Source organism: Mobula birostris, chromosome 15, assembly GCF_030028105.1.
Source record: "Mobula birostris isolate sMobBir1 chromosome 15, sMobBir1.hap1, whole genome shotgun sequence".
Taxonomy (NCBI): domain Eukaryota; kingdom Metazoa; phylum Chordata; class Chondrichthyes; order Myliobatiformes; family Myliobatidae; genus Mobula; species Mobula birostris.
In genome coordinates this window covers 64,429,278-64,441,636 of record NC_092384.1, presented here as the reverse complement: position 1 = coordinate 64,441,636, position 12,359 = coordinate 64,429,278, and the positions used below count along the sequence as shown (strand labels likewise).

Here is a 12,359-nt window from a genome sequence, read left to right as displayed (position 1 = left end):
TTGGAAGCCCAGGATTGCCCATGTGGACTAATCTCAGGTGCCTAGCAAAGGAATCATCCAATCTCTACTTGGTTTCTCCAGTGTAGAGAAACCCCATTTTGATCAGCAAATACTGTGCACTAGATTGGAAAAAGTACAAGTGAATCATTGCTTCATTTGGAAGGACAGTATATGTTCTGGGATGGTGGGAAGGGAGGAGCTGAAATGGCAGGGGTAGCATCTCCTATGGTTCATGGAAAAGTGCTGGAAGGAAGGGAGTGGTTGGTGGATCAGGAACCTGTGAAGAAAGTGGGTCCCTTTGAAATGCTGAAAGGAAAGTTGAGGGGAAGTTATGCCGGGTGGTGGAATCTCATCGAAGCTGGCAGAAGTTGCAAAGGATGATCCAATGAATGTGGACACTGGAGGGACAGAAGGTGAGCCTTATGAAATTCTGTTGTTGCTCTATCCTGGAGTGGAGGGATGAATCCAGCGGTTAGGAAAATAAAAGAAATTACTTTGAACTTTGATATATGATCAAAGCCTCTCTCTGCTTTGGAGAAATCAGAACAATGGGAATATCTAACCAGGGTGTGATCTTGGCCCCATGATATCACAGATTTTCCCTTTTCTCTATATACCTCCTTTCACTCACTCTACAGTTTAAAACTAACTCGCTTCTCTCTTCTAATTCCGATGAAGTGTCTTCAACCTGAAGTGTTGAAATTTCCATAGATGCTGCCCGACCTGCTAAGTTTTCCCTGCATCGTCTGTTTTTATATCCCAAGTAATGGAGATTCTCATCAAAGATGCAAATATTTTGTTTTAATTGATCTAACCAACACCTGGCACTTTGAACTTGCACAACCCGTGATACAGTGTAAGGTAGCAATGCTTCAGTCAAGCACAGTTGGAAATTAACTACATTTTTTGGCATTATTTTACAGAGAGTCTTAGAAAAAGTACTGTATAGTTATGAGGACTTTAAGAGATGTAACCAACATGATATTGTTTTTGTAGAATAAGTAGACATACAACATTCTTTGCATACAAATACTATACATTAAATTCTGTTTAATGTCCCCACTAAGATCTCAAAGATGGCCGACTGGCTCCAGATTCCTGAATTTAACTTTTGTGTTCAACATTCATTGAGTACTAATGTATTAATTAAGCCAGGAAGCCAATGTTTGAATTCAGTAAATGGCAGCTTCCTGTGGATTATTTAACCTGGAGAAGGGACAGGCACAGGAAACTTTCGCCATTATTATGCAGTTTTTGCAGTTTTCTTATGTATGCATGGGATTCATGGAGCCATTCCAAGCAGTTTAACAATTAGTGGGCTACTTTAAGTGCAGGTATTTCTTTCTTTCTTTCTTTCTTCCTTTCTTTCTTTATTTATCAATCAATCTTTCTCTCTCTTTCTCTCTCTCTCTCTCTCTCTCCCTATCTCTATCTCTCCAACTCTCTCTCTCGCTCTCTCTTTCTTACATTATTCTCATTTTTATTATTCTCTACACATCAACTCCTTAATCTCCAGCATTGACCTTTAGCCACACATTAGAGGCACTTTACAGTGGCCAGTTAACCTACCAGCCCACCCCCCCCCGCCACATCTTTGAGACTTTGGAGGAAATTGGCGCACTTAGAGGAATCTCTCACACAATCACAGGGAGAATGTGCAGACTCCACACAGGACATGCGTGAGATCGGGATTGGACATGTCCACACGGAAATGCAAGGCAGCAGCCAAATAGCCATGCTACTTTGCTCTCCTCTCTTTGTATTAGTATGGAAAGTAATGATATTTTTGGGTGAAATTAAAATAGTTGTGAGGACAAGCTGTGTTTTACTGTGAGGAAAGATCCTTTAGCTACCTCAGAAGGAACAAAAGAACATAAGAAATAGGAGCAGAAGTAGTCCTTCAGGCCTATCAAGCATTCAACAGGATCTGGCTGTAGACTCGGATCCACCTATATGCCTTTTCCCCATAACCCTTAACTTCCCTGCTGTGCAAATCAGAATCAGGCTTTGGAAGTATAGTAATTTACCTAAATGCTTGTCTTGTTTATTTGATATTTAATATTGGTCTACTCCATTCATAATCTGAGCTTCACTTCTGGTGAGAAAGAAGGTACACCAGGATCTAGGTTTGTGTGAATTCTGATTGTTAGAAGTCCCATCAAGGTAGGAAATTTTCAGCTATTCAGCTCCTTGGTTGTAAGGAAAATGATTCCATAAAACCACGAGACTATAAGGCACAGGAGTAAAATTAGGCCGTTGGCTCATTGAGTCTACTCCACCATTCGATCATGACTGACTTATTATCACTGTCATCCCCCATTCTCCTACCTCTTCCCATAACCTTTGATGCCCTTACTAATTAGCAACCTATCAATGTCCACTTTCAATATACGCAATCACTTGGCCTCCACAGCCGCCTGTGGCAATGAATTCCACATGTTCACCACCCTCCTGGCTAAAGAAAGTCCTCTCCATCTCTGTTCTGAAAGGATGTCCTTGTATTATGAGTCTGTGCCCTCTGGTCCTAGAGCTATCAGTGTTGGAAACTTCCTCTCCACACCCACTCTGTCTAGTCCTTTCAATATTTGATCACAAACACGAGAAAATCTGCAGATGCTGGAAATCCAAGCAACACACACACAGAATTCTGGAGGAACTCAGCAGGCCAGGCAGCATCTATGGAAAAGAATATAGCCAACATTTCAGCTGTAACCCTTCAAGAGGACTGGAGAAAAAAAGACAAGGAGTCAGAGCCAGGGGGGAGGGGAGGAAGAAATACAAGGTCATAGATGAAACTAGAAGTGGGGAGGGGTGAAGTAAAGAGCTGGGAAATTGATTGGTGAAAGGGATACAGGGCTGGAGAAGGTGGAATCTAATAGGAGAGGACTGAAGACCAGGGAAGAAAGAAAAAGAGAGAGGAGCACCAAAGGGAGGAAGTAGGTAGGCAAGGAGATAAAGTGAGAGAGTGAAAAGGGGATGGGGAATAGAGAAAGGGAAGGGGGCCATTACTGGAAGTTTGAGAAATCGATGTTCATGCCATCAGTTTGGAGGCTACCCAGATGGAATATAAGTTGCTGCTCCTCCAACCGGAGTGTGGTCTCATCACCTGGTAGCCTCGAACCTGATGGCATGAACATTGTTTCTCGAAATTGCGGTAATGATCCCTTACCCTTCTTTATTCCACATCCCCTCTTCCCTCCCTCACCTTTTCTTCTTGTCTGCCCATTGCCTCCCTTTGGTGTTCCTCCCCCTTTTTCCTTCCTCCATGACCTTCTGTCCTCTCCTATTAGATTCCATCATCTCCAGCCCTGTATTGTTTTAACCAATCAACTTGCGGCTCTTTACTTCATCCCTCCCCCTCCCAGTTTCAACTATCACCTTGTCTTTCTTCCTCCCCTCCCCCCAGCTTTTAACTCCGATTGTTCGTCTTTTTTTCTCCAGTCCTACTGAAGGGTCTTGGCCTAAAGCATCGTCTGTACTCTTTTCCATAGATGCTGCCTGGCCTGCTGAGTTCCTCCAGCATTTTGCGTGTGTTGCTTTCAATATTTGGTAGGTGTCAATGAAATCCCACCACTCCCCTATTCTTCTAAGCTCCAGTGAGTACAAGCCTAGAGTCTTCAAATACTCCTCATTTGCTAACTCTTACATTTCTCATGAACCTTCTCTGGATCCTGTCTAACACCAGCACATCCTTTCTTAGATAAGGGGCCCAAAGATGCTCACAATACTCCAAAAGCTGTCAGACCAATAAAGTCTCAGCTACAAGAGGTTAAAAGCAATCATTGGAAGAGGCAATGTTTGAAGTTTTGAGATTTTCTTAGAAAGATGAGATTATATCTTCTTGAGATGGAAGAACAAAAGGTGATCTAATAGAAACTAACAAATTTCTGATATGACTGACAAGGTCGATGGGGAATTGGCGTTCCCAAATGCAGGAGTGGCCAGAATCAGGGCTCATAGTCTCAGAGTAACAGGCTGGCCATTCAGAACTGAAATTAGAAGACGTTCTCACCCAAGAAGAAGACAAAGAAATAGGTATACTACAAATAAATTATCTCGGGCTTCCAGCTGGGTACAGGTATCAATTTTAACTGACGTTTCAATGACAAACTCTGCCACCTTCAGCAGGGATGATGCCTGGACATGTCTAGTCTGGTGGTATTTATACCCCCATCATCCATCCCTCCTGATTGGTTAGTCCTCATCCAATCAGGTTTCTACAGTATACTCGTTTGTTCGTTATGTGCCGTGCCATATGACGTGGGTGATCATGGTCATTCCATGATTATTCTTGGCAAATTTTTCTACAGGAGTAGTTTACCATCACCTTTTTTTTGGGCAGTGTCTTCATGAGACGATTGACCCCAGCCATTATCAATACTCTTCAGAGGTTGTCTGCCTGGCATCGGTGGTTGCATGACCAGAACCAACCACCACCTGCTCCTATGGCTTCAGGTGACCCAGAACAGTGGGGATTGGGGGGGGGGGGGGTGGTTAAGCAGGTGCTATACCTTGCCCAAGGGTGACCTGCAGGCCAGCAGAAGGAAGGAGCACCTTACACCTTCTTTGGTAGAGACGCATCTCCAACTGCCACCGGTGCTTTATATTGATCTTTGTTAGTAATAGACTTAAAATGACAATAAGCATCATGAAACAGAAGGTAAATGTATTAACTTATCTCCTCCTGATATAGGGTTATGTTACTTATGGCCTTTCAAGAAATAATGAAGAACATCAGCGGCAAGAACAGGAGATAGTTCTACCCTAGCCACCATTCAGTAAGATCATGGCTGATCTGACCAATTATCTGCCGACCTTGCTAACTCCCAATTCCCCTATCGTTCAAAAATTCATCTTAGTCCTGAAAATTCTCAGTAACCACTAGTATTGTGGGAGAGAGAATTCCAAAACTTCACAACCTTTGGAGAGTGGCATCTCCTGCTCCATGTTAATGGATGAAACTGTGCCAAACCTTTTTATAGGTTACCCCATGAGGTCAGACACCCTCTCAACATCAACGTTGCCAAGCCCCATCAGGTTTTCATAAACTTCAGTCAGATCACCCTTCATTCATCTGAAATCTGTTGTGTACAGGCCCATCCTGCTTAATCAAGTAAACTTAATCAAATAAATGAATCTCTTCTGCTATGCCTGCAGTGCAAGAATATAACTCTTAAATAACAAGACCAAAGTTGTGTTGGAAACACCAGGTATGGTTTCACTAAAGCTCTCTAATAGGATTCCATCTCTAATAGGATTCCAGCTCTTCACTCCAAACTCTTTCTGATAAGCTTTCTTCACCATTCTTAAGGACCTATTCAGAATGCAATAGAAATTGAAAAGTTTGTTAATTATAGCAAATTCACATATTGAACCAGGGAGACACAATTTTAACTCCTTCAAACTCAATAGCTGTATTAATAACCAAAGTATTTGGTAAATGTTTGAAGAGCATCATTGTTGGCAGGGTATCTTCGAGATGTAGCACTACAGTTCTCCTGTCTGGCAGACAAGAATCCTGGGATGCTGTGGACGTAACTCATAACTTCAGCCAAAAGCAAATCTGAAAGGCTGTCCAAAGAAAGATTGCCACATAGCAAAGTACTTATTCCAACCTAGAGAAGGACAATTCATGGCAGCCCTAGAGACATAATAACACACACAAAATGCTGGAAGAACTCAGCAGGCCAGGCAGCATCTACAGAAAAGAGTAAACGGCTGATATTTTGGCTGAGATCCTGCATCACGACTGCATGGATTTCCAGCATCTGCAGATTTTCTCATGTTTGCGTTAGAAAAGTAGTGATCATCCTTCTAACTATAGAATGGATCACTCAGACTGATATATAAATGAAAGAAATAATAAAAGGAATATCTGATTACTATCTGCCCTACATATTGTAAACATAACCCACAATGTTACGGGTGCATTTTTGGATATTCCATTCCCAAGGAGGTATCAAGTCTGCTTTGTGGATCAACCACCACTATATAAACAGCCCAGTTTCCATTTTTCATTAAACCGGTTTGAACATCCTCCTTCACTCTAAAGCAGGGTTTCCCAATCTGGGTTCCACGGACTATTTGCTTAATGGTATTGGTCTATGGCCTAAAAAAGGTTGAAACCTCTGCTCTAAAGTCTAAAACTTTACAATAGAGAAAAGCTCAGAATGGTTCACCAGTCCAATTTCTATGGACTCATTTTTGAATTCTTAAGACATTGTAATAAGACGTGAAACATTTATGGGAAACTAATAGTTTTAGATGATTTGCTATTCCTCCAGCTGTAGGATATTACAATTTTCAATTTGACTCAATTTAGTTGAGTTTTTGTGAGATAACCTGGGGTGATTGATGAAGGTAAGGTGATAGGTATTGGAATATATGGACTTTCATAAGGTCTTGCATGGTAGGTTGATGCAAAAGGTTAAGGCATGTGGGATCAAAGTGGATCCAAAATTGGTTTGAAGATAGGAAGCACAGGATAGTGGTTGGATGGATGATTTTCAGATTGGAAGTCAGTCAGCACTGGTGTACCACATGGACTGTTGCCGGGACCTTTGCTGTTTGTGATATATTAGCAATTTGGATATGAACGCAGAAGAAATGATTAGTAAGACTGCAGGTGACACAAAAATGGTGGTGTTGTGGACAGTGAGGAAGGTTGTCTAATAATACAATACCACATAAATCAGTTGGAAAGATGGGTGGAGCATTGGCAGGTGAAACTTAATTCTGACAAGCGCAAGGTGATTCATTTGGGGAGTCTAATAGGTATAGGACATTCAGTATACAGCACTACCTATACTGCTAAGGAATGCCAAAGAACAGAGAACTAGAGGTCCAAATCCATTGTCCTTTTAAGTGACAACATAGACGGGCAGGATGGTAAGAAAGGCAAACAACATGCTTATCTTCAAAGGTTGGGATAAGAATATATGCACTTTGACATTATGCTGCAACTTCACAAAACGTTATATTGGCCCAAAACATCGACTGTTCATTCTTCTCCAAAGATACTGCCTGACCTGTGGAGTTCCCAAAGCGTTTTGTGTGTGTTACTCTATATTTCCAGCATCTGCAGAATCTCTTGTGTTCACAAAACACTAGTTAGGTTGCAATGAATTCTGTGTGCAGTTCAGGTCCCCACGTGAATAGGAAAGGTGTAATTACAATGGGGAGAGAGTTGATATTCAACACGATGTTGCCTGGATGGCAGTTCCTTAGTTACGGGGAGAAAATGGATAACCTGGCCATGTTTTTTCTGTAGCGCAGGAGGCTAAGGTATGGACTTGACAGAAACATATAAGATCGTGAGAAGCATATATAGTACAGCAGATAATCAGAATTATTTTCCCACATTAGATGCATCAAAAAACAATGTAGTGTAGACTTAACGGTAGAGGCCGAAGATTTAAAGGAGAGATTAGGGGTATTTTTTTTATTAAAAAGAGAGCGACCGATATCCACAGAACACTGCCAGAGATGGTGGTGGAATCAGATACAATCATTATGTTTAAGAGGCATTTATACACACACTTAAATAGGCATGGCACAGAAGAATGTGGTCCTAGTGGATGCTGGTAAATGGGACTAGTGCAAGTGGGCAAGAAGGTTTGGCCAGGGTGGGTTGAAGAGATTGTTTCTATGCTCTAAAACTGTATGACTTTTAAATCATTTTCAGATTGAGAGTCATCATCTTACTCTTTCAAAACTCTTTAAATGGCAATGACATTTTCCCTGCATTTTTACCTGTTCTCAGCAATTTCAATAATATTAAACTATTCCCGTTCCAACATGTCGATCTATGGCCTCCTCTTGTGCCAAGGTGAGGCCACCCTCGGCTGGAGGAGCAACACCTTATATTCCATCTGAGTATCCTCCAGCCTGATGGCATGAATATAGATTTCTCCTTCCGGTGAACAAATTTTCCCCCAACCCTTTCCTCTATTACCCACTCTGACCTTTCACTTCTTCTCATCAGCCTATCACTACCCCCTGGGTCCCCTCCTCCTTCCCTTTCTCCTGTTGTCCACTCTCCCCTCCTATCAGATTCTTTCTTCTCCAACCTTTGACCTTTTCCACCCACCTGGCTTCACCTATCACCTTCCAGCTAGCCTCGTTCCCCTCCCTCACCGTTTTATTCTGCCATCTTTCCCCCTCCTTCTCAGTCCTGACGAAGGGTCGTGGCACAAAACATCGACAGGTACTGCCTGACCTGCTGAGCTCCTCCAGCATTTTGTCTGAGTTGCTTTAGATTTCCAGCATCTACAGACATTCCTGTGTTTGAACTCCTCAGCTGGATGCACTGAAAACAGGACAGTTCTTTTTTCAAAACTCCAAAAAAGCCTACCATTCAGGATTGTAATGAGCTGTCAGTCCTACACAAACATGAACTCAACATTGTGTTCCTGATGCTGGATCTAAGGCTGTTTTGAACAACTTAAACTGCGGTTGATTTTTTTTTGGTTAAAAATGCTTGTGCTCTGCAAACATGGTTCATATTTCTCAAATCAAAACTAGAAGAAAATGCTTAATCTAGTTCCCAGTATCAGAAATTCCTTGTTAGATCGTGATAGGTACACTTTCAAGTAAATACAGCCCATAAAGCCTAACAGCTTATTTGTAACCCTTCAATATCCTGATGACCTCTATCATGTATTGCTAAGGTTTCTCAACTCCAGTTAATAAAGAGCTGCAAATGGCCATTCAGCCCTTGAGTTTGTTCCGTCATTCAATCTAGTCATTGTTTATCTTTGACTTCAGTGAACCTTAACCTCTAAATATCAACCTCAATGTACTTATAATTTCTAAAGAGTATACTTATCTGAAAAAGAATCCAGTGCTTTCCCTGTATATACCGTGGCATGCAGAAGTTTGGGCACCCCTGGTCAAAATCTGTTACTGTGAGTAGAAGATGAACTGATCTCCAAAAGTCATAAAGTTAAAGATGAAACAAAGGTTGTGACGTTTTGGAATTCTCCCTCCCACAATATTAGTGGTTACTGAGAATTTTCAGGACTAAGATGAATTTTTGAACGATAGAGGAATTGGGAGTTAGCATGGTCGGCAGATAAACGGTCAGATCAGCCATGATCTTACTGAATGGTGACTAGGATAGAACTATCTCCTGTTCCTGCTGTTGATGTTCTTCAATATTTCCTGAAAGGCCATAAGTAACATAACCCTATATCGGGAGGAGATAAGTTAATACATTTACCTTCTGTTTCATGATGCTCATTATCATTTTAAGTCTATTACTAACAAAGATCAATATAGAACATCCGTGGCAGTTGGAGATGTGTCTCTACCAAAGGAGGCATAAGGTGCTCCTTCCTTCTGCTGGTCTGCAGGTCACCCTTGGGCAAGGTATAGCACCTGCTTAACCCCCCCATCCCCACTGTTTAAGGTCACATGAAGCCATGGGAGCAGGTGGTGGATATTTGAATGAGCAGCTGGTGCAGATCACAAGTCCTGGTCATGCGACCACTGATGCCAGGCAGACAACCTCTGAAGAGTATTGATAATGGCTGGGGTCAATCGCCTCATGAAGACACTGCCCAAAAAAAGGTAATGGCAAACCACTTCCGTAGAAAAATTTACCAAGAACAATCATGGAATGACCATGATCACCCACGTCATATGGATGGCACTTAATGAACAAACAAATATACTGTAGAACATAGAACAGCGCAGCACAGAATTGGGCCTTCAGTTCTCGAAGTTGCTCCGACCTTTAAACCTACTCTTAGATTCATCTAATCCTTCCCTCCCACAGAAGCCCCTGTTTTTTTTTCATCCATGTGCCTAAGAGTCTCTTAAATATCCTGAATGTATCTGTCTTTATCACCAGTCCTGGCAGTGTGTTCCACATGCTTACCACTCTCTCTGTAAAAAAAACTACCTCTGGCATCCCTCCTATACTTTCCTCTAATAACCTTAAAACTATGTCCTCTTGTATTAGCCATTGCCACCCTGGTAAAAAATGTCTCCAGCTGGTCACTCTATCTTTGCCTCTTATCATCTTACAAACTTCTATCAAGGAACCTGTCATTCTCCTTTGCTCCAAAGAGAAAAGCCCTTGGTTTCTCACCCTGTTCTTGTGGGCTTCTCTTCCTGCTTCTGTCCAAGTTGCTTAAACTTCTGCAAACTGTCCACCTCCCATCATTTGTGCATGGATTACTGCCTACTACCATTGTAGCTATCCTCTTGCTCTGCGGCTGCACAAATTTTGAAGCATCTTCGGTGGCAAGAGATGGAAAATTTTGCAAGGGGAGTGGGATGGGTGCCTGTAGACTATAGGTTACAATGGCCCTGCGTTTGAGGTCCTTGGAGGGATGGCTGGAGATGTCCAGACTTCAGAGAATAGTGGGGTTTGAATTGTTTACCTGAACAAGGATTCCAGACCCTGGAATCTGAACAACACATATGGTGCTGGATGCCAATAATCCAGTCCAGATGACATTGGCTGTTCATATTCCTCTGGATGCTGCCTGACCCACTGACTTCCTTCAGCATCTCATGGATTGTTTGCCTGTTCCAGGCTGGGGACAGTGTTTGGGAGATCGCGAAGGAGATTGAGGATTGGCAGAGAGATGGAATGGGGCCTAGGGTGCCCAAGGAGAGCAAGCAGGACAAAAAGGACTCTTAAAGGGCCTTTTCTTGGGTTGGGTTACCGCTTAGAATGTCTTTTTTATGGAAAGCCGAGTTCTGGTAAAGGGCAATTTGAAATGTGACTGTTCATTTCCCTCTACAGATGCTCCCTGACCTGCTTTCTTCCTCCAGCAGCTTTCTCCCTCCTCTTAAGAAACACTTTCCCAGAGTTGGTTGAGCCAGTGAAACAGGATTGCTCTGGGAATGGCCCAACAATGAGTAGCCTTCCTAGCAATTGTGCCTTTTTTCTCGGACATCACTTTGTAGGAGCATTGTTTTGGGAAATTATGCCAGCTGTGTGTGAATGATGTGAAAATTGCCTCCATAGTTCATGGACGAATTATGACTCAAGTTGCTGATTTGAAGTCCCAAAGGGCGATATGATCTGGGCATGGATACAGTTATCGTTAGCAAAAATGTTATTTTCAGAAACACTATACAAAAAAAAAGGAGTATTTGTCTGAATGTCTAGAAGGCTATGTTTCTCAAGCTCCTTCTCTTTGATCTTCTGGGTGACTCTGCTATTGTATTATTTGCCTTTGTTTGTGACCATGAAAACTCAATCAAAATCCCCCAAAGCTTCCTGATTGTCCCATAGAGGATATTGAACTAGCTAAATCCATGAGGAAGCCACATGGGATTTATTTTAGACTTTATACTTCTGTTGTTGGGCTGAGAGTATTTCTTCTACTAATAAAAGAAATATTTTCCAGAATGAAACGTTCTTTTGGACTGTTGACTTACTCTCCTTTATATTAAGATTGTGGGGACAGAGGGGTCCTTCAGCATCCATCATTCTAAGAGCTTGCCAGCATTTGTTAGTATACTAAGCTGGAGGAGATTGTTAACTGAGATTGTAGTGACCATTTAATTAGGTATAGGAGTGGAACCTGTGTCATCAGCAGGAAGCTGTGAGCAAGCTTGAAAGGGTACACAGTGTGAATCAGAGTTGCAAGTGCTTTCTGCAAGGAGTTCCAGGAAGAGAAATTTTTAACCCTCCCTGGGGTAAGTGGTCTATTTGTTGTGCCAGTGGCACAGCTTGCAACCTGTGCTCAAAGTTCTATATCAGATACATCTGGCTGAGTGTAACAAGCAGCATGTGGTTTGTACAGAAAATGGCCTTCTGAACCAGTTGGTGCTGGTGAATTGTGACGCTTGGACGGATCTAGAAAGTGTGATCTGCCGGAACAGGCTCTATAGGCACACACCTCGGCTGCGTAGACTGTCAAATTCTTTGGATCCTGTTATGGACATATACATAAAACCTTCTGGATTCATTGTACATCTATCAAAGCACAACCTTTGTCACAGTAGAATATAACAGTGTCAGGTTCAAAATCTACTTCTCAATCACTAAGTTCCACCACTTCTGCTGCACACAACTCCAGACAGGGTAGGGTAGACTCAGCTTGTGGCGCTAGTTTTGCCTTTCCCAAGATGATGCCAACAGCAATCTGGCCATCCTCTCCAGTCATTGGTAGGAGCATCTGAAAAGATGCAGATCTCCTTTCTCCTTTCGTTTGTGGTTGAGAGCAGACTGTGTAAGCACATGAGATATGAAGATTCTGCAGATGTTGTACTGAGTCTCCCCATTCCTCTGGCATCCTACATTTTTCTAGTGGAAGAGAGTCATCCCAGCTACTTGTTTATACTAGGCTTATACTTGCTGGAATTTAGAAGACTGAGGGGGGATCTTATTGAAACGT

General features: G+C 42.3%; 1 protein-coding gene across 1 annotated transcript in view; it reads left to right on the top strand.

Annotated features, from left to right (window-relative positions):
* dusp22a (dual specificity phosphatase 22a) overlaps positions 1–12,359 on the top strand; it is a 201,623-nt gene that overhangs the window by 168,384 nt on the left and 20,880 nt on the right. The window lies entirely within an intron of this gene.